Raw genomic sequence first — 26881 nt, 5'->3', positions numbered from 1 at the left:
AGGTCATACCCTCCCTTACATTTGAATCAATTTAAGAACATCTTTACATCATTTTCTTTCTTACATATTTGAGAATGCATACCTTCTCTATTTTTTTGACCATATTTAGTTTATAATTAAATTTTTTTTATAGTTATATTACATTAACTTGTAGATTCATATACCTTCTTTCCTGGGAATATTTATGGAGATTGAGTTTCTTGACTAGTCTTCATAAACCCTAGACTTGTGCCTTCACTTTTGAGATCCATATCTTAGTATTATGATCCTATGCTCCTGTAATTTACTTTCAGCTAAGATTCTTGTTAGTAGATCTTGCAAAGGAGAAAACGTGAAAAAAAACTTTGTGTTATATGGAAGAAACTTTCTAATTTCATCATATTTGAAAAAATACTTTGTTTTATGCAATCATTATTTCATCTATTTCTTAAACCTCTATTTTTTGTAGAACCTATCAAGCTCAACCATACTACGGGGTAGTCCTATAAATGTTATGACATGTAGTAGTTAGTTGAGTTTCGTATTATATTATTGACACATTTTTTAATAGAAGATAAGCTTATATTTTTAGGAATATGCAGAGTTAAATTTGTAGATATAGTTTGATCATCCTATTCATTTATACACTTAACATTAAATATTTATTAGAATCAGATCCAATTCCTCATCTTCATCTTATGTTTTACATTAATGTTATTGTTGAAACAAGTTTCAAGCTGATTTGTATATTTATTCAAATTAAATAATTTTTTTCATACATTTCCCAAAGAGTGCTCTTCATTGTTTAAGTAAGAATATCGCTAATTGCATTTATTCTCTGAATATCTTTATTATCTATTTAAATGGGTATTTGTTTCTTTATTTAGACCAATTTATTATACAGTTTGGTCTAATCCATTAGATTTCAATAGCTTATTGACTTATAGAATAATATAATATAATATAGTGCTATTAGAAATTTATCATACACATATTTGAGATAGCCTTATATGTAAAGCCCCACCATGAGACCCAAAAGAAGTTAACCTAAATTTCTACTAAGTTTGAGAAACATTTTTTTTTAAAGATAGGGATACAACAACAGTTATAGAATAGTGGAAGCAATTAACATGCACTCCTACATCAACAACACATAAACAGGTTACAATTCTTAAGGGTGGATGAATCACATTTAATTTTAATTAACACTAAATCCAATTTATAATAAATCCACATCAAATAATAATATACAAGTATGAATCCATTTAAATAATATACAATCATATTTAATGCCACTTGGCAATAAACATAATGCACCACCATCCACTGTATAGGTCATAGGGTATGAAGGGGTGAAATAGTATATATCAAGAAATAGATTACATCATCATATAAGATCTATGAAATCAAATACAATACACTAAGTATAAACATCCATCATAGAAATACATGAATAGATAGAAAGGAACATCTGCACAACACATCCAACAATGACATCTGACGGTCAAATCTCAATGGTATAAGAAAAAACATTACCATCTGACCTCGTGGAACCCAAAAAGGTCCACTCCCACCATGCTAAGGAGATAAACTCAAGTCCCAAAAATGATAACAAACTCAAGTCAAAACCAACATCTAGGTTCAAGGAATCACCTAAAAGCAAACTATCTCAAAGAGTATCAAGACACAAGTATCAACTAATCCCAGAGGCAACAATGACACATAGGGAATCTATTATGCATTTGGGCAAGTGTCGTCACACGAGCCAACTCTAAGGTTACCCGGCTAGTCTTTTAACCCTCTAGCCCCCTAATGACTCTATGCAGCACTAGTATCCTTTCCTACTGATAAGGCATACAAACAATTTAGCTATAAGGTTACCTAACTAGTCTTTTAATCCTCTAGCCCTTTAATGACTTTTTGTAGTGCCAATATCTTGTCAATTTATTTCAAACTTATTTAATGAAATGTTATCACTTATTAAAATAACCTATAATGGGTTACCCAGGTAGCCTCTTTAGGGCTTCGACCTCCATTGCAAACCACTTCCCAACATGACATACAAATAACCTACCCTAAGCTCAACAAAAGCAAAAGATCTCAAATGACTATAAACCACACATTAGTTCTTAAACAAACAACTGGAAGTACTGAAACATCACTAATCAAAATCATCGATTTCACCAATGTGATCATCCTTATAGGACTAATTGAAGACTCAAAGGTTATACCAAATAGGTCACACCATTATCCTCAGTTTCACACAAAAACACTAGAAAGCAATAACAATCAATAGATCAAAGCACTTTATAGAGCATACAAGACACATTGCCATGGTTAAGTATAAAAGACCGAGATCAAAACATCATCATGACATCACAAAAGAAAACTTCCGAGCCTCTAGTAAACATCCTAATTTGGTCAAAGAACTAAGTCAAATTGGCATCTAACATCAAAATCACACATCATAAAAAGAGTGCATACAAAAATAATTTTCATAAAATATTAGGTTTAGAAAACACAATAGTTTAATTTTTATTTTCAACATAAAGATTCAACAACAACCAATGTTTTAGTTTTCTTTTCCAAGTATGACTATTTATAGAGTTTTCAATTACAATTAGGGTTCACGTTTCCATTTCTCTAGTTGCCAGATTTACTATGGTTTCCAATTCCACTAGAATCCTAGATGATTTAACAATTCATATAAAGTCGATTAGACATTGTTCATAGTTCAACTCGTTATCAAAACATACAAGTTTAGGTTTTCATTTCTAAGTTTTTGACTTATTAAAGTATGTTAATTACTAAAATTTTTGAATAAGAAAATTTCCACAGCAATATAAATCATTTTCATATAAAATCAAATCATCAAGCGCAATCGAAGTTTATTGAAGATAACCATTAATTCTTCCAATTAATTTCTTAGATTTTTAATTTAGTTTAGAATTATATTTGAATAATAAAGTAATAAATCAAATAATTAAATCTAAAATTTTAACAATACTTATTAAAATTATAATTAATAATAATTATCAATTATTACCATAATAATTTTAAATTTAGTACACTTTGGAAAAACTTTCCCCAAAAAGGAAACCTACTAAAAATAGACAATTTTCCAAAATAGAAACCTGCTAAAATAGAAATTTTCCCTAAATGGAAATCTATTAAAAATAGAAACTTTCCCGAAATGGAAACATGCTAAAAATAGACTTTCCTGAAATGAAAACTTGCTAAAATGGAAACTTTTCCTAAATGGAAACTTACTAAAAATGAAAAATTTCCAAAAATGGAAACTTAATAAAATAAAGACTTACTAAAAATAGAAACTTTCTAGAAATAGAAACTTACTAAAAAAGGAAATTTTTGAAAAATAGAAACTTTTAAAAAATGGAAACCTAATAAAAATGAAAACTTAGTAAAAATGAAAACATTTCAAAAATGGAAACTTACTAAAAATGGAAACTTTCCAAAATGAAAACTTACTAAAAATAGAAACTTACTAAAAATGGAAACTTTCCAAAAATGGAAACATACCAAAAATGAAAACTTTCCAAAAAAATACTTCCTAATTAAAAATACCCAATTATTATAATTCATAGAATGAGGGTTCCAAAACTCAATTTCTCGAATAAAAATAAATTTTAACGAAGAACAATTAAAATATACAACAAGGGTTTCAATCAAATTACTTTGCTCAAAGACATATTAAGAACAAAGCACTGAAGGTTTCAACACAAGGATTTTCAACCACATTTAAAAACTCTAAAAACAGATTTATCCAGACACGAAGAAGACAAGAATTTGAAGAACGAAAGTCCATTGTACAATTAAACTATGAGATCCTACCTGGATCTGATGCTAATGCACAAACATGCAAACACACAAATGCATGAAGCATACAATAGGTAGTACCCTCTGCTGAACTACACCAATCAATGTATGAAGGGCATCTATAAAGTCTTTGTTTGGGTTCGGTGGTGGTGGTCCATCCTCCTGTCCTGCTCTACCACCCCTTGCCCTACGACCTCTGCCTCGCTGGTTACTTCGAGTAACAGGAGGCATCCTACAAAATTAAAAGTTCGAGTTATGTTTTAGAAGCGCAATGGTTTAAGGTTCCTAGTGTTGAAACACGAGCTCTGATACCAAAATGTCATGCCCAAATTACGAGGGCAAAAACATAATTTTTTTTTTGTGTTTTTGCCCTCGTAATTTGGGTATGACATTTTGGTATTAGAGCCTATGTTTCAACACTAGGAACCTTAAATCATTGCACTTCTGAAACATAACTCAAACTTTTAATTTTGTAGGATGCCTCCTGTTACTCGAAGCAATCGGTAAGGCAGAGGTCATAGGGCAAGGGGTGGTAGAGCAGGACAAGAGGATGGACCACCACCACCTCCACCACCAGCAAACTAGAACTAAGACATTATAGATGCCCTTCAGACATTTTTTGGTGTAGTTCAGTAGAGGGTACTACCTGTAGTTCAGCTAGGTCAGCAAATTCTCATAGTGGAAGCAGAAGGACCCAGAGGAGGTAGACTTGGAGGCAGAGAGAGGACTAGGAGTCCCCCACCGAGGCAGTTAGAGGGTCAGGGTGAGCATGAGGGTGATTCAATACATGAGAGAGGACCCCCACTTGATAGACCTCCTAGGTATATAGGAGATGATATTAGGGAGTTGATACAACTCAGCCCACCATTATTTACTAGGGCCACTAAGGGGATAGTAGCCGAGGCCTGGTTACAGAGCCTACAGAGGTGCTTTGGATTATGTCCTTATGAGAGTAATCTAAAGGCACGTCTAGCAGTTCATTAGCTGAGAGGAGATGCCTCCAATTGGTGGCATTAGGAGGAGTGAGGATGGATACCCTCACATGGGAGTCATTCTTGGAGAGATTCTGAGAGAGGTACTTGTCAGAGAATTTCAGACAAAATCAGATAGAGGAGTTTCATTCTCTATATCCAAGGGGTCTTACAGTAGCTCAGTACAAGAGTAGGTTTCTCGAGCTCCTTCCTTATGTTGAATACATGAAGGATGAGAAACTGCAAGTGCACCACTTTATCATGGGTCTGAACTTCTCACTTTAGGGTTCAATCTGTATGGCTTTCCCTACCACCTTTAGACAGGTAGTGTTGAGATAATGGGTGTTTCACACATTGCATAATATTGTTATTTTATTATGTAATGTTGTTCCTAGATGGACGTGCAACATGTAAAGATTCCCATGGAATATTCTTGATGAGTTGTATTGTAACATTGTGAAAATATTTCATGTAATTATTTAATATTGGGGAAAAGAATTAAATGCCCAATATTAAATGTGGGGTTAGTGGGTTAGGTAGCACATGGTTTTAGCACATGGTTTATGTAATACCACTTAGTGGTTTTGTGGGACTTGCTACTATATAAGCAGCCACAAGGGTAGTTGTTTTAGAGTGACAAAGATAAGACAAAAGGCAAGAGTCGAGCGGGACAAGGCTTGACAGGTTAGCCAAGGGAGCATTTGTGAAGATTGAAAGCATGGCATGGGATGTGTGGATTCATGCTTGTTCACATAGTTTGCTCGGTTGTGGCTATGACCATGAAGGCTTCCATGGTTGTATGGAAATGGTATTTTTGCTTAATAATACATGGTGATGGATGCTTTTGGAGGCTGGGTTTTTTCCTCAATGAGGGTTTCCCAAGGTATATCTTGTGTCACATTTTGTGGGTATGTTGTCTATTCTCTTGCATGTGGATTTTAATTTTGTATTTATTTTAGATCTATTATGGGTTATGTGGAAATGTTTATATTCTTTATTGCCAAGTTTCCTTACAGGTAGTGGGGATAACACTAGTTGCTGAGGATACTCGAGGTGGACAGGAGTCATGAGATCGGTCTCAAAATCAAAATTTCATCCAGTAGAAACCCCCTTGGAAAGGGAATCAAAACTATCCATCAGGGTCCTCTAAGGGCCAATAGTCTTAGTAGCATAAACCACAACAGTAGCAGTAGAAACCTTCTTAGGGTTATCAGGGATCCAAGCCCAAGTAGTGGCACTCACAAGGTCCCAAACAAGATAAGAAGGTACAAGCACCATAGTCGCAGTCAGTGAAGACTCAGCAATCTTCCAGAGGCAGATTCAGTGGTTCTAGCAGGTCAGGAGGCCCACAGTAGTCTAGATCATAGGGTGCACAATCTTATACTCGAGGACCCTACTACACTTGTGGTGGCATGGGTCATATAGCTAGAGAGTGTCCCCAGGGATAAGCATCTGGTGGTCAGAGAGGGGCTTTTTCAAAGCCGATAGTTGGTGACATGGGTAGATTCCATAGAGTTTTTGTAGCAGTTGACAACTGCCAAGCTGAGCATCAGGCCATAGTTATCAAGGCTATGGGTATTATATAGGGCCATATGGTTGTATTTTTATTTGATTCTAGTGCTACTAACTCTTTTATATCTCCATATGTAGTGGAGCATTGTGGGCTAGTGGTAATTAGACAGGATGTCAGTTGGGAAGTAGAGTTAGCCTTAGGAGCCAGAGTGTCAGTGAGTTCCATGGTGCCTAATTGCCAGATGCAGATTAGAGACATGTCCATGATGTCTGATCTACGCACTACCCCTTTAGGTTCTTATGATGTTGTTCTTGGCATGGATTGGCTTAATGCCCACACTGCCAAGATGGATTGTCGAAAGAAGAGGGTGGAATTTGTGGATGAAGATGGTATCTCTAGGGTGATCTTTGGAGTGAAGAGACCTATATCCCTTTGTGTGATTTCCATTATCCAGCTTCGATGGTGCATGCAAAAGGGTTATCAGTTGTTCGCTATCACCATTAGTGATAGAGAGGAAGATTCAGAGGGGAAGCCATCCCTCAATGATTTTCCAATCCTTCAAGAATTTGTAGATGTGTTTCCTTCAGAGCTCCCTGGTATGCCTCCACCTAGAGCAGTAGATTTTTATATAGATCTTGTGCCAGGAGCTGAGCCAATTTCAAGACCACCATACAAGATGACCACTCATGAGCTCAGTGAAATAAAGGCTCAGTTGGAGGAACTCTTAGAGAAGGGGCATATCTGACCTAGTGTGTCACCTTGGGGTGCATCAGTAATCTTCGTAAAGAAGAAGGATGGGTCACTTAGGTTGTGTATTAATTATTGACAATTGAACAAAGTGACCATTAAGAACCGATATCCTCTTCCCAGAATCGACGATCTCTTTCACTAGTTGTAGGGTGCTCAAGTATTTTCAAAGATTGATCTAAAGTTGGGTTATCATCAGTTGAGGATTGTGGATAGTGATATCCCCAAGACTACTTTTTGTACTAGGTATGGTCACTACAAGTTCACCATGGTACCATTTGGCCTCACGAATACTCCAGCTATATTCATGAGCCTCATGAATGGAGAATTTTGTACCTTTTTGGATAAGTTTGTGGTTGTTTTCCTTGATGAAATTCTGATTTATTCTCATGAGAAAGAGCATGAAGAGCACTTGAGGCAGGTATTGCAGAAGTTGTGAGAGAATCAATTATTTGGCAGCTTGTCGAAGTGTACATTCTATAGACCTGAGATACATTATTTGGGTCATGTCATATCAGGTGATGGTGTCTCAATAGACCCATCAAAAATTAGGGCCATTATGGATTGGCTAGCACCCACTAGTGTCACTGAAGTGAGGAGCTTTATGGGTTTAGTAGGATATTACCAATGTTTCATTGCAAGATTCTCTAGATTGGCACACCCAATCACATCTCTTTAGAAGAAGGAGAAGAAGTATGAATGGACATAGAAGTGTGATAGAGATTTTCAAGAGCTCAAGAGAGCCCTCACAAGTGCACTGATTCTTGCAGTACTAGATCCTTCTGCAAATTTCGTGGTGTGCACTGATGCATCTTTGGATGGTATAGGGGCAGTTCTTATGTAGGATGGTCGACCTATTTCCTTTGAGTCTAGGAAGTTGAAGACTCATGAACTTAGTTACCCTACTCATGACCTAGAACTTGTGGTAGTGGTTCATGTCTTGGTGAGGTGGCGACACTTCCTTCTAGGTCATAGATTCGAGCTTCATTCTGACCACCAGAGCTTGCAGTACATATTTTCTCAACCAAACCTTAATGCTAGGCAAAGAAGGTGGATGCAGTTTCTTTGTGAGTGTGGTTTTGATGTTCATTACATCAAGGGAAAGGAGAATGTGGTTGCAGATGCCTTAAGTAGAAGGTGCCATGAGCTTTCATTTGTGACTACTTGCACTGACTTAAGAGAGCGGACCTTACAACACTTACCCGTAGATGAGCTTTATGTCAAAGTAAATCAGATAGTGCATTCTCAGAGGCCCTTGGAAGGGAAGTATTCAGAGTATTCCTTAGAGTTTGATGGACTTTTGCATCATAGAGGATGTATGTATGTACCTTCCATTAGGGGTTTGCATGAGCTCATTGTAATTGGGGCTCACAGAGCACCTTATGTAGCACACCCTGGTGTTAAGAAGCTATATATAGATTTAAGATAGTTGTATCATTGGCCAGGCATAAGAGTGTAGATTGCTAGCATTGTTGCAAAATGCCTCAAGTGTTAGAGGGTGAAGGCAAAGCACTGTCATCCTGGTGGGCTTCTTCAACTACATGAGATTGTAGAGTGGAAGTGGGATGCTATATCTATAGATTTCATTTTTGGCCTCCCTATGTCATCTCACCACCATGATGCCATTTTGGTGACAGTTGACACATTGACCAAGGTTGTCCATTTCTCACCCATGCATACTACATTCATAGCACGAGACATAGCCTAGGTATTCTTGTGGGACATTGTCAGACTTCATGGTGTTCCCTGTAAGATCATCTCCAATAGAGACTCATTGTTCACTTCATCATTTTTGAGAGAGTTGCAAGTAGCTTTGGGCACTAGGCTCAACTTTAGTATAGTGTACCATCCTGAAACTGATGGTTAGACTAAGTGAGTGAATAAGGTTTTGGAGGACATGCTAGGTATGTACGTGATGGACCATCAGGTCAAATGGGAGGAATACCTACATCTTGTTGAGTTTTCCTATAACAATGGGCACCATTCCTCCATAGGTATGCCACCTTATGAGGCCTTCTATGGAAGATCTTGTAGAATACCCTTGAGTTGGGATAGGATCAAGGATCGAGTATCTATTGGTCCTCAGTTAGTAAAGGAGATGGAACAACAAGTGATCCTGATTAGACAATGTCTAAGACAACCACATGATAGGTAGAAGAAGTATGCTAATGCAAAGAGGATAGATCGAGAGTATTAGGTTGGTGATAGAGTGTTCTTGAGGGTGCGACCGCACAAGAGTTTGATTTGATTCAAAAAGGGCTCTAAGTTGGCACCCCGATTCGTTGGATCGTTCAAGATCCTAGAGAGGATAGGACCTATTGCTTACTGTTTAACTTTGCCACCTAGCCTGTCACGCATCCACGATGTGTTTCACATTTTAGTACTAAGAGGATATATTTATGATGAGTCTCATATTATAGATTGGGGTTCTTTGCAAGTGGATTTAGACGGATAGCTAGCACTGGAGCCTATCTATATTATTGCTTGACAGACCCTAGTACTTCGAGGCCAAGAGCTAGACTAAGTTAGGGTCTAGTGGGATTGTTACAATGAGGTCATGACTTCATGGGAGGATGTAGCATGGATGCAATCTTAGTACCCTTATCTTTTTGATGAAATCTAGGAGAAAGTTCATGCCTAGTGGGGAAGGATGTGAGGCCTTGCCCCAACCCATCATAGCATAGCAATACTTTATTATTTTGATACTCATGACTCGATATGTCGAGACACTATCAGATGCTTTGAACATATTATATTATTTCATGTTGTGTGATGTTTACTTTCAGATATTTGAGTTCATTATTTAATACTTTATGAACATGTATGTTGATGAAGTAAGTAAATGCAGGATTAACACTTTGATTATGAAATTGTAATGATTGAGAATATGAGTAGAATGAGAGAAACCCTGATTAATTGAAAGATGTATGTTTTAATTTATGTGATTTCCTTGATACGTATATACATATGTGCATATGATTTTATGGGGCTACTAATGTGTTTAATGAGTGTGTAGGATATTTAAGCTGAGAAACCCGATGGAGGAACGAAACTAATCCCTATATGCCATTCATTGAAACCTTTTTGTTCGTATCTTAATTGTATTGTGAGATGTATGAATGCATCTTTTTGTAAATTAGTAAATGTTAACATTCGTAAGAGTATTTTTATAGTGTTGCTTGACACTCATGAATTGTTTATGCATTTCAGCATGCTACTTAGGGTTAATTGTGTAACCTACGGACCTTAGTCAGACCAAATTAGTGCCTTTTTTGATAATCTATTTTTAATCGAGTTTAGTTATCCCTAATCTAGATTAGTGCTTAATCTACTTTTTGGAGTTGTTAGATAGTCTTTATAATTCCTAGCATTTTTTTGGTCCCAAATCAATTCATAAGGCCTTAAAAATATGAAATCTTCATACCCAAGGGGTATGGGTATGGGTTGGGGGCATTTTCCACCCCCCTAGCCCCTTTTTTTGACTTTTATGGTCACTCAAAAAGTCTATTTTTGCCTTAGTGCGAAAATTGAAAGTTGTTACCATGGGTTGAATAACCTCAACTCCACTTAGAGGTTAACCTTAGGTTTGGTTGGGTTAGAAACCTCTAGATTTTTAGGCAAGTGGGGGAAGTTATTGCCCTTTTTAGGTGGTTGAGTTTGGATCTTATTTAGAGATTTTTTTTTGAGTAGTTTTGGTTGTTACCCAATCTCTAGTTTTAGAGAGAAGTCTTGGAGGATTGAAGGCAAGGAAGGAAAAGCTCTTCTCAATTTGTTCATTTTACCATAACCTCTTTGTGAAGGTAGGGTTTCTTCATCTCCTTTGTTCATGTTGTTTCATTTCTTGGTTCATTCTTATGTTATTGTGTTCATTGGTATGCTTGGGAAGGATTGAAACATGTTTTTCTTGGATATTTTTCCTTCATGTTTTTGCTTGAATTTTAAAGTTTTTTTGTATGGGTGTTTTGGCATTACTCACCCTTGGATAGGGCATAAGTGGCCAATTTTAGGAAAGGTATCCAGTTGGACTCCAATGGTGTAGAGTCTCTTCTCAGGATGAGAAGAGGGAGAGAGGGAAGGGTGTTATAGGCCCCTACCTATCAGTACAAACCACATATGAGTTTTGGCATGTAAGAATTATGAAAGACCGGAAGTTCTTGAGTTATAGTCCCAATTGGAAACCTATTTTGGTGTTGGGTCTGACATCTCCTGTTGGAAAAATCCACCTTCTCCCTAGTTTTATATCTATTGTAAAAAATCAGTATGGAAATGAATGTCAAATTTTGTCTCCTTGTTATGTTTGTTTGTCACCTGGTTAGATTTCGTTCCCTCCACGATCACAGCAATGTATTTCAGATAATGAAATGGATCCCTTGATAAGAGTCATGAAGGAAATATAAATTTCTTGTTGAAATTCAATTATGTTTGAGATCAAAATCCTGTGTATAAATGTATTTAAAACCTTTGTTGTAATGGCAATGATGTTGGATTTTCTTCCTGGTTCTTTCTCGGCAGAGCCTTTGAATCAAGTTATCAATAAAATAGTGATTGAGTAATATCACTTCTCATGTGGTTTTCATATTTTTCAGCTATATGAATATATATAAAAAATAAGATGAAATGATGATGTTCAATTATGCAAAATTCAATTTTCATATATGTCGAGACGAAAATTATGTTATGATCATAGATTCATTTTTGTGATTATTGAAAACTAAAATCAATCTTGCATTGTTGTTAAAATGGATCATTCAAATTCTTAGTTTAACTAGATTGTAACAAGTCCCATTATATATATATATATATATATATATATATATATATATATATATATATATCCCTCTTGTTAAAAAAAATAAATAATATAAGTCTCAAAATATCCCCCCATGGAAAATTTTATAATTAGCAATTCTAACACTTAGAAATTATTATTTTTGCCTCCAATGAGTAGAAACTCTCTATATTTTGTATGGGCTTGGTGTTTTATTCCTCATTGCAACAGAGAATATTCTTGGGAATCTTTTTAAGTTTAAAATAAATAAAAAATTCAAAAATTCAAAAAATAACAAAGAAAATGCATAAAGATTGATGAGCTAATAATCTAAATATCCTAAATATCCTAAGTTCATCTATAAAACTTTATGTCTTTAATTCTATTCCCTCCACTACAAACTTACCTAACTAACTTTTAGCATTTACTCTTTTTTTTTCTCCCTCCTAAGTTGGGTGCAATCCTTGCTTTGAAATGTCTAAACACAATTTAATGGGTTATGGGGGGAGCGTTTGTGTGAAACCCAAGTCTTTTGTATTGATGGGAATTTACCTAGGAACTCCTACCTTGAATTTGTAGTCCCCCTTTTTGTTGACCATGTAGCTTGGTTTGGAAGGGCATGTGATTAATAAAACATTTAACCCAATGCTAAAACTCAATTCCTTAAACTTGCTGTTTACCTTTCTTAGCGCCTAGGGAGTCTTGTTTTGCAAGTGGGAAGGTGGTACTAGCTGGTGGTAGTATGGTCAGCATGCAAGTATGATGGGACAGCTTGTCCCATCCCTTTTGTCACATCTCGGAAGTACTGAAGTTGGGATTAAAATTAGTTGTTAAATGAATTAGTTCTAGGTTAGTTTATTTGTTTTGTTAGTTGTTTTGAGTTATGTCATTGTTAAGTTAGTTGAAATTTTTGATTAGTTTAAATTTATGTTTGTTAGTATTTAGTTTTACGTTTAGTATTAGTTTTAGAAGGTGATGAATGTAATTAGAGGTAGATTTAGGTTAGTTGTATTATGTTTAGATTAGTTTTTAGTTAGTTTTTTTGTGTGGTTGTTATTTTTATTTTAAAAAGTTTTTTTTTAAAGTTAGTTGCAAATTTAAGGTTAGATTAGTTAAATTTTATGTTAGTTAAATTTAGATTAGTATTAGCATTAGTGTACTTAAGTATTATTAAGTGGTGATTAGAAAATAGTTCATTTATTGTCTTGTTTTAATTATATTTGTTTTAATATTTTTCAAATTTATTAATTTAGGTAATGGTTAGTGAAAGTTAATTTGTGTAAATCTAGTTACCTTGTTAAAGGAAGTTAATGGTTGTGTTGCCAATATAAATTACCTTAATTTAGTTTAGGTTCTAGTTAAATTTAATGTTAACTATATTATTTTTATCGTTATTATCATTTTACAAATAGTTCATAAATTCAATTATATTTAATTTTAAAATTGAGTTTGATTGTAGTATAGAAAATTATTTCATGTTATCAGAGTAATTAGTTCTTTGATGACTTTGTTATGAAACAATCGAACTTATACTCCACCTGATCAATATTAGAATAATTACAATTTATTGTTCATTAATATTTTTCTCAAATTATGTTTTGAGTGAGTTGTTATTTTAACTTGCATATCAAGCTCTTGTACCCTAGTGAACCTAGTTTCTTTTATCTTTAAATTTTATTTTTTTGTGTTTTTGCCCTCGTAATTTGGGCATGACAAGTTTTCAACCACATTTAAAAACTCTAAAAATAGATTTATCTAGACACGAAGAACACAAGAATTTGAAGAACGAAAGTCCATTGTACAATTAAACTACGAGATCCTACCTAGATCTGATGCTAATACACAAACATGCAAACACACAAATCCACGAAGCATACAAGAAAACTCCTTCCTTCTAAAAGGCTTCCTTCTCTGAAAAACACTTCTCCAAAACCTGATTTTTATGCAAAATGAGCTCTAGATCTTTGATAAAGAGTTCTCCCCTAATTTGGGGCTCTAATTATGCAATCATGAGAGGGAATTCACTAATTAATTATTATTTATTACTTTTTTACCTTTTACCTTTTCATGCACAACTCTTTTAGATATTTAATTACAAAATATCTTAATTTAAATAATTAGCTTTCTCTTTTTTAATTAAAATAAAATTTATTAAATAATTGCTTACTCTCTCTTATTAAGGACAAGATGTTTTAATAATATACTTATTAATTCAACTAATAATATTATTTAGAGTTTATTATTAAAATAAAACTCCTAAATAATAATTATTAAATTAAATAAATATAAATATGTTTAAATTAGAACTTTGATAAAATCTTTAAATTTTATTCTTTTATTTAATTAATTCACAAGACATTTTTAAATAATATATTTATTAATTTAATTAATAACATTATTTAGAGTTTATTATTAAAATAAAACACCTAAAAATTATCATTAAATTAAATAAGTATGAATATGTCAAAAAATAGAACTTTAACAAAATCTTTAAATTTAATTCCTTTTATTTAATTAATTTCTTAATTAATTAAATATAATTAAAAATAAAATTTCTTTATTAAATTTCTATTAAAATAAATCATTAAATTATCTTTTAATTTGATTTAATTATAATAGAAAATCATCATAGACCCACAAAACCAAATATGACAACTCATCGTACAAAACATAAAACTAAATCCAACTCAAGGGTTATAATCATGAATTTATGCTACTTGATGAATTTGGAAGGTAGACAACTTAGATATTTGTCCTACTTTCTAGGACAATTGGCTTAGGGTTTAGGATTCAGACTCAAGAGTTATCTCCCCACTTATACCATTGAAATATTGCGATAAGGTATGCTCATCTTGGCAATTCAAAGAAGTCAATACTTGGTACATGCAATCTACATAAAATTCATGCATGTACAAACACATATGTTCTAAACTAAACATGCAATGATGAAAAGTGGTGCATCGTGTAGATCCTAATTAGCAAGTGACTATGACTCCCTTCCTCAACCACATTAGAAATGCCAAACATAAAGAAAACATACATGCACACCATACACATGCAAGTATGGGGTAAGTATCCATAGAAATCACATAAAAATCATTCATCTAACTAACATCATTAAATAACTAAAATTTCTAACTAAACATACATATATTGTCATTGAAACAATCATAAATACCTAAAATAACCAACTCATCACATATATAAACTAAGTATGAAATACATCTAATCTAATCTAGTAACTAAGTATTGATAATCATAAAACATGATCATAAAACTAACCTAAAGTGATGATATATAAACTAAGTATGAAATACATCTAATCTAATTTGGTAACTAAGTATTGATAATCATAAAACATGATCATAAAACTAACCTAAAAGAATTCAACAATACAATAGAAAAGTTAGGTAGTGGTAGGCATTACATTATACATTTCTAGTTAAGAGATCTTCACCATCTTCCCTTTGTTAGCTGATTTGTCTACTTCTTTAATTTGTTCCTAAAAACATGATTGATTCTAGTTTCCTCACATTTTTTAATTAACATTAGAGTGCATTAGCATTAAGTTTCTAGTTAGCAGTGCTCCATTTATGTATCACATTTGATATAATTTACAAATCCCCTTTAATAATCAATTTATTTATACCTAGTTTTGGAATGAGATTTATAGCTTCAACCAAAGCTTCTAACTCTGCTAGATTGTTCGACGTTTTGCAATGCCTACCCCTAGTTAACTTTTTTGATTGTATTGTTGGATTCTTTTAGGCCCATTTTATGTTTATGATTAGTGGTACTTGGTTACCAGATTGTATTAGATGTTATTTTATACTTATTTGATTATATGTGATGAGTTACTAGTTATTTAATTTGTTTATGATTATTTTAATGGTGATATATGTATGTTCATACATCAATTTTAGTTATTGCATGATGTTAGTTTTGATAAATTTTTTATATGCAATTTTATGGATACTTACCCCATACTTGCATGTGTATGGTGTACATGTATGTTTTACTTTATGATTGATGTTCCTGATGTGGTTGAGGGAGGGAGTCATAGTAACCTACTAGTCAGGATCTATATGATGTACCACTCCACCATTTTCTATTTAGTTTAGACTCTATGTTTATGTACATGTATGGATTTTATGTAGATTGCAGGTACTATGTATCGACTTCCCTAAATTTCCATGATGAGCATACCTTATTGCAGTATCTCAATGTTATACGTGGGAAGATAATTCTTGAGTCCAAATCCTAACCTAAGCCAATTGTCCAAGAAAGTAGGACAAGTATTTGAGTTGGTTACTCATTTGAATTCATGATTCTGACCATAGAGTTTGATTTTGTTCTTTGTCTTCAGTTGAGTTGTCGTATGTAGTCTTCTGGGTCTGGTGTGATTTTTAGTTGTAATTAAATCAAATTAAAGATAATTTATTGATTTAATTTAATGAAAATTTTATAAAGAAATTTTAATATTTAATTAATTGAGAAATTTATTAAATAAATAAATTAAATTTAAAGATTTTATTAAAGTTCTAATTTTAGCATTTTATATTTATTTAATTTAATAATAATTTATTTAGGAGTTTTATTTTAATAATAAACTCTAAATAATATTATTAATTGAATTAATAAATATATTCTTAAAAAAGTGTCTCAAGATATAATAAGAGGGAGAAATAATTAATTCAATAAAGTTTATTTTAATTAAATTGTAAAAAGTTGTGTGTGAAATCAAAATAATAATATAACAAAGGAAAAAGGGTTTTTGTGTGATTGCATGATCAAAGCCCTGATTTTGGGGAAAACTCTTTATCAAGAAATTAGAGCTCTTTTCTCTATAGATAGGTTTGGAGGAGTCAATTTTTGAGAAGACGGTTTTTCAAAAGAGAAGGAAAATTTTGCATGTTTGGTTTGTTCATTATCTAGCATCAGATCTAGGTAGGATCTTGTGAGTTTTGTGTAGTAGTTCTTGCATTGAAAATATATGTTTTCTCAGTGCTTGTTGTGTTTCTATTTTCAGAATTTAGTTTGGGTTGAAACACTTAGTTGTGAAGTTAATTATTTTTCATTTGAAAATGACTATAGAGAAAATTGAGATTGGAAACATTGTTTGATGAATTTGGAGATTTTGTATTTGGATGTGTTAAAAATTGGGATGTTTATAAGAGAAAATTTGATTTGTTTATGAATTTGATTTTTGTTTTTTGTTTTTGAAAAAAGACTATAAGTAAATTGAAATGAGAAACCCTTATTTTTTGAATTGGAGATTCATATTTGGAATTGTTAAAATTGGGACAAGGGTTTGGGAAAAGATATCAAGATTTGAGTTGTAAAAATTTATTGGTTATTAGTAATTGCTATATTAGATATTTCATATGAATTTATTAAAAAAAATATGCTAATAAAAATTACCACAGTAAATAAATTTACTCTGATAATTTTTATCACATATCATAACAAAAATCATGAAACTACATATTATTGGGGGGGGGGGGGGGGGGGTGTTATAAATTTTTTTTTATAAAACATAACTAAATTATTTTTAAAAAAATATTAAATTGGGAGATCCAGGGCCATGACTTCCCCCATCCCCCTTCCCTCCAAGGCTCAGCTGCTAGCTGTGAAGGTGGCCAGGGCTATCAGCGGCAACCTTACCCACTGCAACAACCAAGGCTACCTAAGTAGCAGCACCACATCGAACAATAGTGTTGGCAGGCCTAAAAGGCTATGTTATTATTTTTTTTAAAAAAAAAATTTAATGATATTTTTTAATATAGTTTTTTAAATTTAAATTTATTTAATTTTAAGCAATTTAATAAATGTTTTTAAATGTGGTTTTTTGTTGATAAATTTAATTAATATAAATTGTCAATTATATTATTATTGTTCATTATTATTTTATTAATAGATAATTTTAATCATTAAGAATAATATTTAATTGAATTCTTTAATTAATTTATTATTAAAATGTATTTGTAAAGTAAATTGTGATTTGTGAATTGGGAAAAAGTTGGTAAAATTGAGTTTTTCTTGAAGGTACAATTTAATCTGAAAATGATTTATTATACTAGGGAAATGTTATTATTTGAAAACCTTGGTAAATATTATACTTTGAAAAGATGAAAACTGTTATGTGTAGGTTTATTGAATCTTGTGTCTTGATAACAAATTAAACTATGAAACAATGTTTAAACAACTTTATATGAATTGTTGAATCGTCTGAGATTCTAGTGAACTTGAAAACAATAGTGAATCTAGAAACTAGAGAAATGGAAACTAAAGCCCTAATTGAGATTGAAAATAGTATCAACTATAATATTTGGAAATGAAAATGAAAGCTTGAAAACCTATAGTGAAAATTGAACTTTTTTGTTTCTAAAACCTATTGAGTTATGAAAGTTACATTGTTTGTATTTTATTTGATGTGTGGTTACTGTTATGGGTTTTAGGGTTAACTTAGCTTTGACCAAATTAGGTTTTTTACCAAAGGCTTGGGGTTTTTTTTCTAAGATGTCATTCTGGTTATGATCTTTTATACCTAACCACGGTGATGTGTCATGTGTGTTCTATGATGAGTTTGATTAGATGTTTCGTTGTGCTTTCCAATTTCTCTTGTGTAAAATTGAAGTGAATGGTATGAATTTTCTAGTATACCCTTTGAGTCTTCAATCAATTACCTTTGGATTTCTTTCTAGTTGTTTGTTTAGGACTAAGGTAATTATTATGCTTTCTTTTTTGGTGATGTAACATGTTGGTATATGTGTACTTGATTTTGGATTAGTCTTGTTTGGATGATTGTATTGATGGAATCTATGATTTTGATCAGTGATGTTTTAGTGCTTTCAAATTGCTTATTTAAGAACTGATGTGTATTTTATGATCTTATGATATCTTCTACTTTTGTTGAGCTTCGGGTAGGTTATCTATATGTCATATTGAGAATGAAGGTCAGAGCCCTAAAGAGGCTGCTTAGGAAACCCATTGTAGGTTATTTTAATAAGTGATAACATTTCATTATAAGGGTTTAAAATGAATTAATAAGATATCAGTGCTAGTGTAACCTTAGAGTTGACTTGTTAGTATGCCTTGTGCATGCAAAAGGATACTAATGCCACATAGAGACAATAGGGGGCTGAAGTCTAGAGAGGTTGCCAAGGTAACTTTAGAGCTGGCTCATGCAATGCCACTTTCTCACTTACATAGTAGATTTCTTACGTGTCTTTGTTGCCTTTGGGATTAGATGATATTTGTGTCTTGGTACCCTTTGAGATAGTTTTCTTTCAGGTGTTTCCTTGAACCTAGACGTTGGTTATGACTTGTGTTTTGTTATCCATATAAGACTTGAGTTTGTCTCCTTCGCATGGTGGTAGTGGGCCATTTAGGTTCCATGAGGTTGAGTGGTAGTAAATTTTTCTTATACCATTGAGATCTGACCATTGGATGCCATTGCTAGATGTATCTATGCAGTTGATCCTTTCTTTCTGATCTTGTGTTTCTGTTTGATGATTATTCTCTATTGTATTGTATTTAATTTCATAGATCTTACAAGATGATGTAATCATTTTATGATGTATATTCTTTTAGCCTTTCACACCCTGTGACTTGCATAGTGGATGATTGTGCATTCTTATTATTGCCAAGTGGCATCCTATAATTGTATAGTATTTAAATTGATTCATACTTGTAGTTATTCCATAATGTGGATTTTTCTTATGTGTTAGATTTAGTATTAACTAAAATTAAATTTGATTTAATGTCATGGGACCCTTAGGAGATGTAATTTGTTTATGTGTTGCTTATGTATGTGTGTATGTTATTGCTTCCACTATATTATATCTCTTGTTGTTAAGTTTTTATCTTTAAAAAAATGTTTGACAAACTTAGTGAAACTTTAGGTTAATTTCTTTTGGGTTCCCTAGTGGGGCATTATACATTTCCTTTAGAGTGTTAGCTCATTTGATGATCCAGTAACCTTCATCCAAATGTATGATACAACCTATTCTTATGGCTCCTAGGTTGCCTCTAGACTCTCTATCAAAGTTCAAATTTGTCCACCCTTAGGGTGGAGGTTCCCATTTACATTATGCTCTTACTTTTTTATTTTATTTTGACTAGGTCATCAAAGGATTTATGAGGTTGCTCCAATTTTTGCATATATCTGCATCGCAATCTAAAAATGACCCTTCTTCTTTGAATGACTCCCTAAGATTATTGTTTATTACATCTATTATGCTAACTCCCACTTTGTTCAGAAGGGGAGTTATTATGATTTTTCATTAGCAGAAATTCTTTTATTTCTTTCCTTCCATATTTTCCATAAAAGGATAGAAGGAGAGATTTTCCATAAGTTACTATAAAGCTTGGACTTTGCATGTTTAGGCCAACTTTTTAAATGATTCCATAGGTTATCAGGGAAAAAGGAAAAAAGTTAGCTAATTAAGTTTCTCATATAACCATTATTGACAATTTCTAGCAAGAGGACATTGAAATAATAAGTGCTATGATGTCTCAAAATATTTTTTAAATCATGAACATCTCAAGGGGCCCTCAAAATCCATTAAAGTGAATCTATCCACTCTACATATTCTCTTTTTCATTGCACCCCCATAAAGATTGCCTTCCTTAGGCAAGCATGTTGAATCCTAACATTTATTGACATGGCTATCCATTCTCTCCTGTCCGTGAAAATTTTACTAATCATTCATATCCCCTTTTGACACTATAAATCTTGCTTTTGGAAGCTATGAAAATTCATCTATCCCTTCTATCCTTGTGATTAGGATGTATTTTGATGAGAAATTTCTTAAAGATTTATTTCTCTTAAGCTGACAAATTTGTCTTCTTGAAAAATTTCCACTTGCAACTTTCATAATGATCATTATTTATTATTTATTTGTAATCACTTACATTCTTTCCCCAAAGATTTGTTAGTGTATTTTTAATATTTTCAGGTAAATTATAACTATTTTGTGACAAAATTTCATCCTATGAGTCTTCCTAAAACAATTATTCCCTACCTTGACCAATATCCCATGTTAAGTTGTTACAAATCAAAGGTTGATATCCAATCATTAAATTCCATGTTTTATATCCTTTGGGAAGATTTTTGGTACAAAACAAAGATAAGGGCTTTGAATTGTTTGAATATTTATGGTAAAGGATTTTTGCCCATTTTCTTTCACAATCATTAGACATTCTCCAAACTAGTTTTGTGCCCACAGATTCATTTTGCCAACTCAAATTTTTTAATCCCAACCCTCCAAATTCCTTAGTCCTTCATTATATTATCCCATTTTATCCTAACCTTTTTTTCCTTATCTTATATTCCATTCCAAAAGAAGTTCTTTAGTTTTATGTCTACGTTTCTTTTAACACCTTTAGGAAGAGATAGGCATGACATTTGATATGTTTGAATTATAGATAGTACTAATTTTATCTTAGTTGGTCATCCACCCTTAGTTAGCCATTTTCCTTTCCAACTTTCCATTTTTTAATGTAGTTTTTATGTTATATGATTTGATGCTTTTCTTTCTCTAGTACCTTTATCTAGTTCTATGCCTAGGTATCTACAAGGAAAAGTGACTTTTTCTATATCCCATTAGATTACAAATGCTTCTTTCCATATCTAGGTGAGTATTCATGAAGAAAATTTCTGATTTTTCAACATTTACATTTTTCCCTGATACTTCCACATATGTTCTTATAATATGTTTGAACTTACATGCCTCTTCTATTGTACTCTCTCCTAGAAGCATAGTATCATCTATAAATTGTTGGTGTGTAATTTTAGGTACTCCTTTTGATACTATAGCTCCTTTGATTTTCCCTTTTTTCTGAGCCTTTTTTTATTGCTCCACCAAAAGCCTCAACCATTATGATAAGTAACAAAGGTGAGATTGGGTCTCCTTGCCTTATCCATCTAGAAATACTAAAAGAACTTTAGGTGTACCATTTATGAGAAATAAGATTTTGGATGTTGAAAAAAAAAAAAATTAGATTTATCCATTGACATGAAAATCCAAAAGCTTCCAAAGTTTTACATAGAAATCTCCAATCTACTTTACCATATGTCTTTTGTATATCTAGTTTCATTAGCATAATAAATTCCTTATTGATTTGAGAAGAATGAATTAGTTATTGAAATATAATAATTCATTGATGACTGATCTACTAGGTACAAAGTTGGTTTTTTCTTTTGAGATAATTTCAAGTCAAACCATTTTGAAATTTTTAGCTAGTAATTTAGATAAGAATTTATTGATAGTATTACGTAATGCTATGGGTAATCTAAAGTCCCTTGGCTCCTCATAATTAGGTTTCTTAGGAATTAAAGCTATAAAAGTATTATTATTATTTGTTAAGAGTTATCTTGAGTTTCTTGTAGCCTCAATAACATTCCATAAATTGTATCCCAAGACATCCCAATATTTTTGAAAGAGAAAATCTTGAAAGCCTTCTGGGCTCAAAGATTCATCCTAGTTGAGGTTAAAGAGAGCTTATTTAATTTCTTCTAATGTGAATTTCTTGTTAAAAAATTTATTGTCCTCTTGTGTTATTAGTTTAGGTATTATGCTTTTTATTGTATTAAACGGGCTATTAGGTTGAAACATTCATAGTTATTAAGTATATTTGAATATTATCTTATAAATACTTCTGCTATTTGGGTTGTATTTTTATTTCCTTCATTATCCTTAATTTTTGTTATCCTATTGATATTTTTTTATTAAGGGTGTTGTTGTGAAAAAAATTTGTATTATGATCACCTTCTATTAACCAAATCTCTTGTGATTTTTGTTTAAAATATTTCTTCTTTTACTAATATTTTTTCTTGTTTTGCAAGTAATTACTTTTCTCTAATATATTTATCATTGTCCATTCCATCTTTGATTATTACTTCATTGAGATTTTTTAATTCCTCTTTAAATATATTATTAAAGCGGTATTTGTTCCATTTCAATATTTTTTCTTTTAGGAATCTTTATTTAGATACAAAGTAGAACATATTGGAATCTTCAAATTTGCCTTCTTGCCACCATTTCTTTAGGTTTTCCATGAAGTTATTGTCTCAAAACCAATTTTTCTCATATTTGAAGGAATTTCTTGATGGTTGTGGGTGATATTCTATCTCTAATCTAATTCGAAAATGATTTGAAACAACATTAGGTAGGATTGTGGAATAAAAATAAATAAATGAATGTGCTTATGTCTTCTTTGAATATAAATATATTGGTGAAAGATCACCTAGGTAAGGTTATCTAACAACCTAGGGTTCCTAATTGAGTTTTGGCTTGTAGTGGCCTTAGCCAACCACTAGTGAAATAAAGGGGGATAGAGAGTCCTAGAGTATGACTTATCCATTACAAGGTTGAATTGGGTCTTAAATTACTATCTAGTTGTCTAAAGTTGCTAGGTGATTTTCAAATTGTTGCCATTATTGCTATGAATGAAAATGATGCATCTAGAGGGCTAGATTAGTTAAAAAAGGGGTGGGATGATTTTTTCATGTCATAAGTGACATATCTAAGCACTTAGTATAGTTTCATGGGGTTTGGACCAAGTTTGACATAACAAGGACAAAAGTTGTAAAGTTGCTTGATAATTTTGTAAAATTGCAAAAGTTGTCATGAAAACTTTTATTGCAAAAGTGAAATTTCAACTAGATGGTTTAATAACCACCTCAAACCAGTTGCATCAGGTTTAATGGATCTACATAAGACCTCCCTTGACCTGTAACAAAGGTTGGATGCCATTGTGGAAGAATTTTGTGCAATGAGCAAGTATGTTTTAGTGTTATTTTGACCATAGTATGACATTTTTGTTTCTTGAGGGTGTTAAATGCATTGATTTCCATACTCTACCTTGTTCATGTGTTGGTAAATATCATTATCTAGTTCTGTGTGTGATTAGGTAGGGCATTGAATCTATTTTAGTCCCTTTTTGTAAATATTTTGGTTTTTGCTTGGTTGTTGTCCCAAACTAGATAGTTTGGAAAAATGGAGTCTTAACTCACCTTTCCACTGTGGCAATGGTATGATCTCTTGGAATTTATGAGAAGAATCTTTGTACTATATGCATGCAAGTTCTTGGGCCTTGGTAAGAAAGTTTGGCAAAGTTTTAGGGATGTCGTAGGCAAGCCAAGTGAGCATGGTTAGGAATCACATAGATTGAAACAATAGATGAGGGGATTGAATGTGATGAATGCTTTAGTACGAGTGGATGGAGACAAGTAAATGAGAGTGGAGAATCCCTATACAAAATGAGACCTCATTGGGACATGTTTTAATGGCGATTTGAATGAACCTTTGTGATTTATATTAGCAAATTAACAAACCCTTGATTTTAGCTTAAAATTTGCAACCCACTATGCAAAAAGGTTGGGGAAGGGAAACCAGGTGAATCTCAAAGGTCTTCCAAAAGGCTATCTAGATATGAAGTTATTTTTTCCACATCATTAAGCCTTTTTATGAGTTAAGTTCCAAAAGGTGAGACTCAAGGCCTAATTCCTTGTAGCCCTTATAGGCCTAAATTGGAGCAATTTCTTGAAATTGATATAGATTTCAATGGATTTTTGATAAATGGGTATTGTAATGACCTCAAAACCCTAGGGAAAATACTCTCCTTTCATCATGAGTAGATTGTGATCCTATGTGGGTATTTGGTGTAGATGAGCCATTAGAGAAACTATGGAGTAATGTTAGGATGAAGCTAATTTCTACATTAATGTGGACAAGTTGAAAGGGGAAAGGATTGGAGTTGTGATCCTCCTAAGTTAGGTTTACTGAAAGAGCCTTGTTAGGCTAGAGAAGAGGCCTAGAGAAGACCCTAGGAGTAGTTAGGCTTAAGGAGCAAGACTTGTCTTTACATCAGAGTGATATTAGAGCCCTAAAATATTTGAAATTATGGATAGATGTTTCAAACTAAAGAGGAATCAATAGGTTAAAAAAAATGGTGACTAATGTAGAGTTAGATAAGGATATGAGTGAGGAAAAGGAGAAAAATAGGATCCTTGAAGAAGCCCTAGAAGAAATGAGGACTAATCCAGAAGAAGTTGTTGAAGAAGACAAGAATAAAGATGAAGAAGGTGGAAGAAGTGAAAAAGGAAACATAAATATTGGTGAGGAGGAAATCATACATGAACTAGACCCTCCATTGAATGAAGATCCATTCTTGAAGGCCATCAGAGAACTAGGAGACAAAACCCTAGAAGGAATTCTATTTTTTAATGGAAAGATGGACACTAATACCATGATGGAATGGATTGAAGGGATGGAGAAGCATTTTGAGTGTGAAGGTGTCATAGAGGCACAAAAAGTGAAGGTTTTCAAATTAAAACTCAGAGGATCAACATTGATATGGTAGAAATAATTGCAAGATGAAAGGGTTAGTATGAGAAAGAAGCCTATAGCTAACCAGAATTCCATGGTAACAAAAGTGAAGGAGAACTATCTACCAAAAGATTATGAGTTATAGTTACATAGAAAGAGATCAAGATTAAAGAAGAAAGACTTAGATGTTGTCTCTTATTTAGAGGAATTCCAAAAACTATTCCTAAGTTCCAAGATTCAGGAGGAGGAACCCCTTAAGAGAGTCAGATACTTGAGTTGACTTAAATGGAGCATCCAAGAAGAGCTAAGCCTATGTACTCGATCTAATTTTCAAAAGAATCATAAATTTTCTCTTAATGTGGAAGAGAAGAGTAGGAAGAAGGATGATTCAAAATTCAAAGGTAGTGGTAGAGGTGGATACTAAGATGGATACAATGATCAAAGAAATCAAGGTGAGTCTAAACTAGTAGAGGAGGGTAGTGAAACTACTCCAATGGAAGGTTATTCAAGAGGAAGAGGCAATCAAGGAGTCTCAAATAGAGTAAGAGGTACATTTAATAGAAGCTCATATCTTTCACATTTGAAGTGTTATACTTGTGGTTAATTGGGTGACCCTACCTATAGATGTCCTGAAAAACCTACTTCTTCAAGTGGTGATAAGAGATTTGCCTATGATCACGAGGACACCATGAGCTCATGAGCTCTAACATATCTAAGGTAGATCATATTGAGTTAGAGAGGGGAGAACTTAATGTTGAAGAGAGTGTTGATCAGATAGCCACACAATGATGAACCCAAACATAGAAGAGCCTTGTTTAGAATTAGGTACAAGATTTTGGGCAAGGTGTGCAAAGTCATTGTGGATTTAGGCTCCATAGAAAATATCATATAAGAGGAAGTAGTGGATAATCTTAGGTTGGTCAAGGTACCTCATGTTAACCTTTGCAACGTTACAAGTTAAATAAAGGATAGAGTGTGTTGGTCAATGAGAAGACCTAGGTTGAACTCACAATGGTAGGCTATAAAGAAAAATTGCATTATGACATATTGCTTATGGATGGATGCCATATACTATTGTGAAGACCTTGGAAATATGACAGAGGTTTTGTTTATGATGGGAAGGAGAATTCTATCTCTTTCAAGAAATATGGAAGAACTTTCAAGACTTAGTCCTTATTGGAGGAGGATGAATCACAATCTAAAACTCCTGGTGTGTTGTTGAGTAGTGGAGAGGAGTTCATCAAGGCTCTTAAACATGAAGAAAATGAAGGGTATGACATTCTCCTTAAGCCTTAGGATGAAGAGAAAACTAATCAAGAGTCCTTACCCACTAAAATCCAAGAGATGCTTGAGAAGTATAAGGACATTATCAATGATGAGACACCTAAAACTTTACCTCTTAGGAGAGTGATAAGTCATCAGTTTGAATTTGTACTTGGTACTTCTTTACCTAATAATGAAGTCTATAAGATTATCCCATATTAGAATAGAGACCTAGCTAGGAAAGTACAAGAACTCTTAGATTAGGGTCTAATAAAGAAAAGCATTAGTCCTTGAGGAGTGCTAGTAGTTTTGGCATCCAAGAAAGGAGCAAAATGGAGGCTCTATATAGATTCAAGGGCCATCAAAATAATAATAATAAGGTATAGGTTTCACATACCTTGAATTGAAAACTTGAAGGATTGTCTTAGAGTAGCTCAATATTTCACCAAGTTGGACCTCAAAAGTGGTT

This window comes from Cupressus sempervirens, chromosome 10 (genome assembly GCF_028749045.1).
Source record: "Cupressus sempervirens isolate cs-2001-9-10 chromosome 10, ASM2874904v1, whole genome shotgun sequence".
In the NCBI taxonomy this organism is placed as follows: domain Eukaryota; kingdom Viridiplantae; phylum Streptophyta; class Pinopsida; order Cupressales; family Cupressaceae; genus Cupressus; species Cupressus sempervirens.
The sequence above is the reverse complement of the archived record's forward strand: the minus strand, read 5'-3'. Positions refer to the sequence as shown.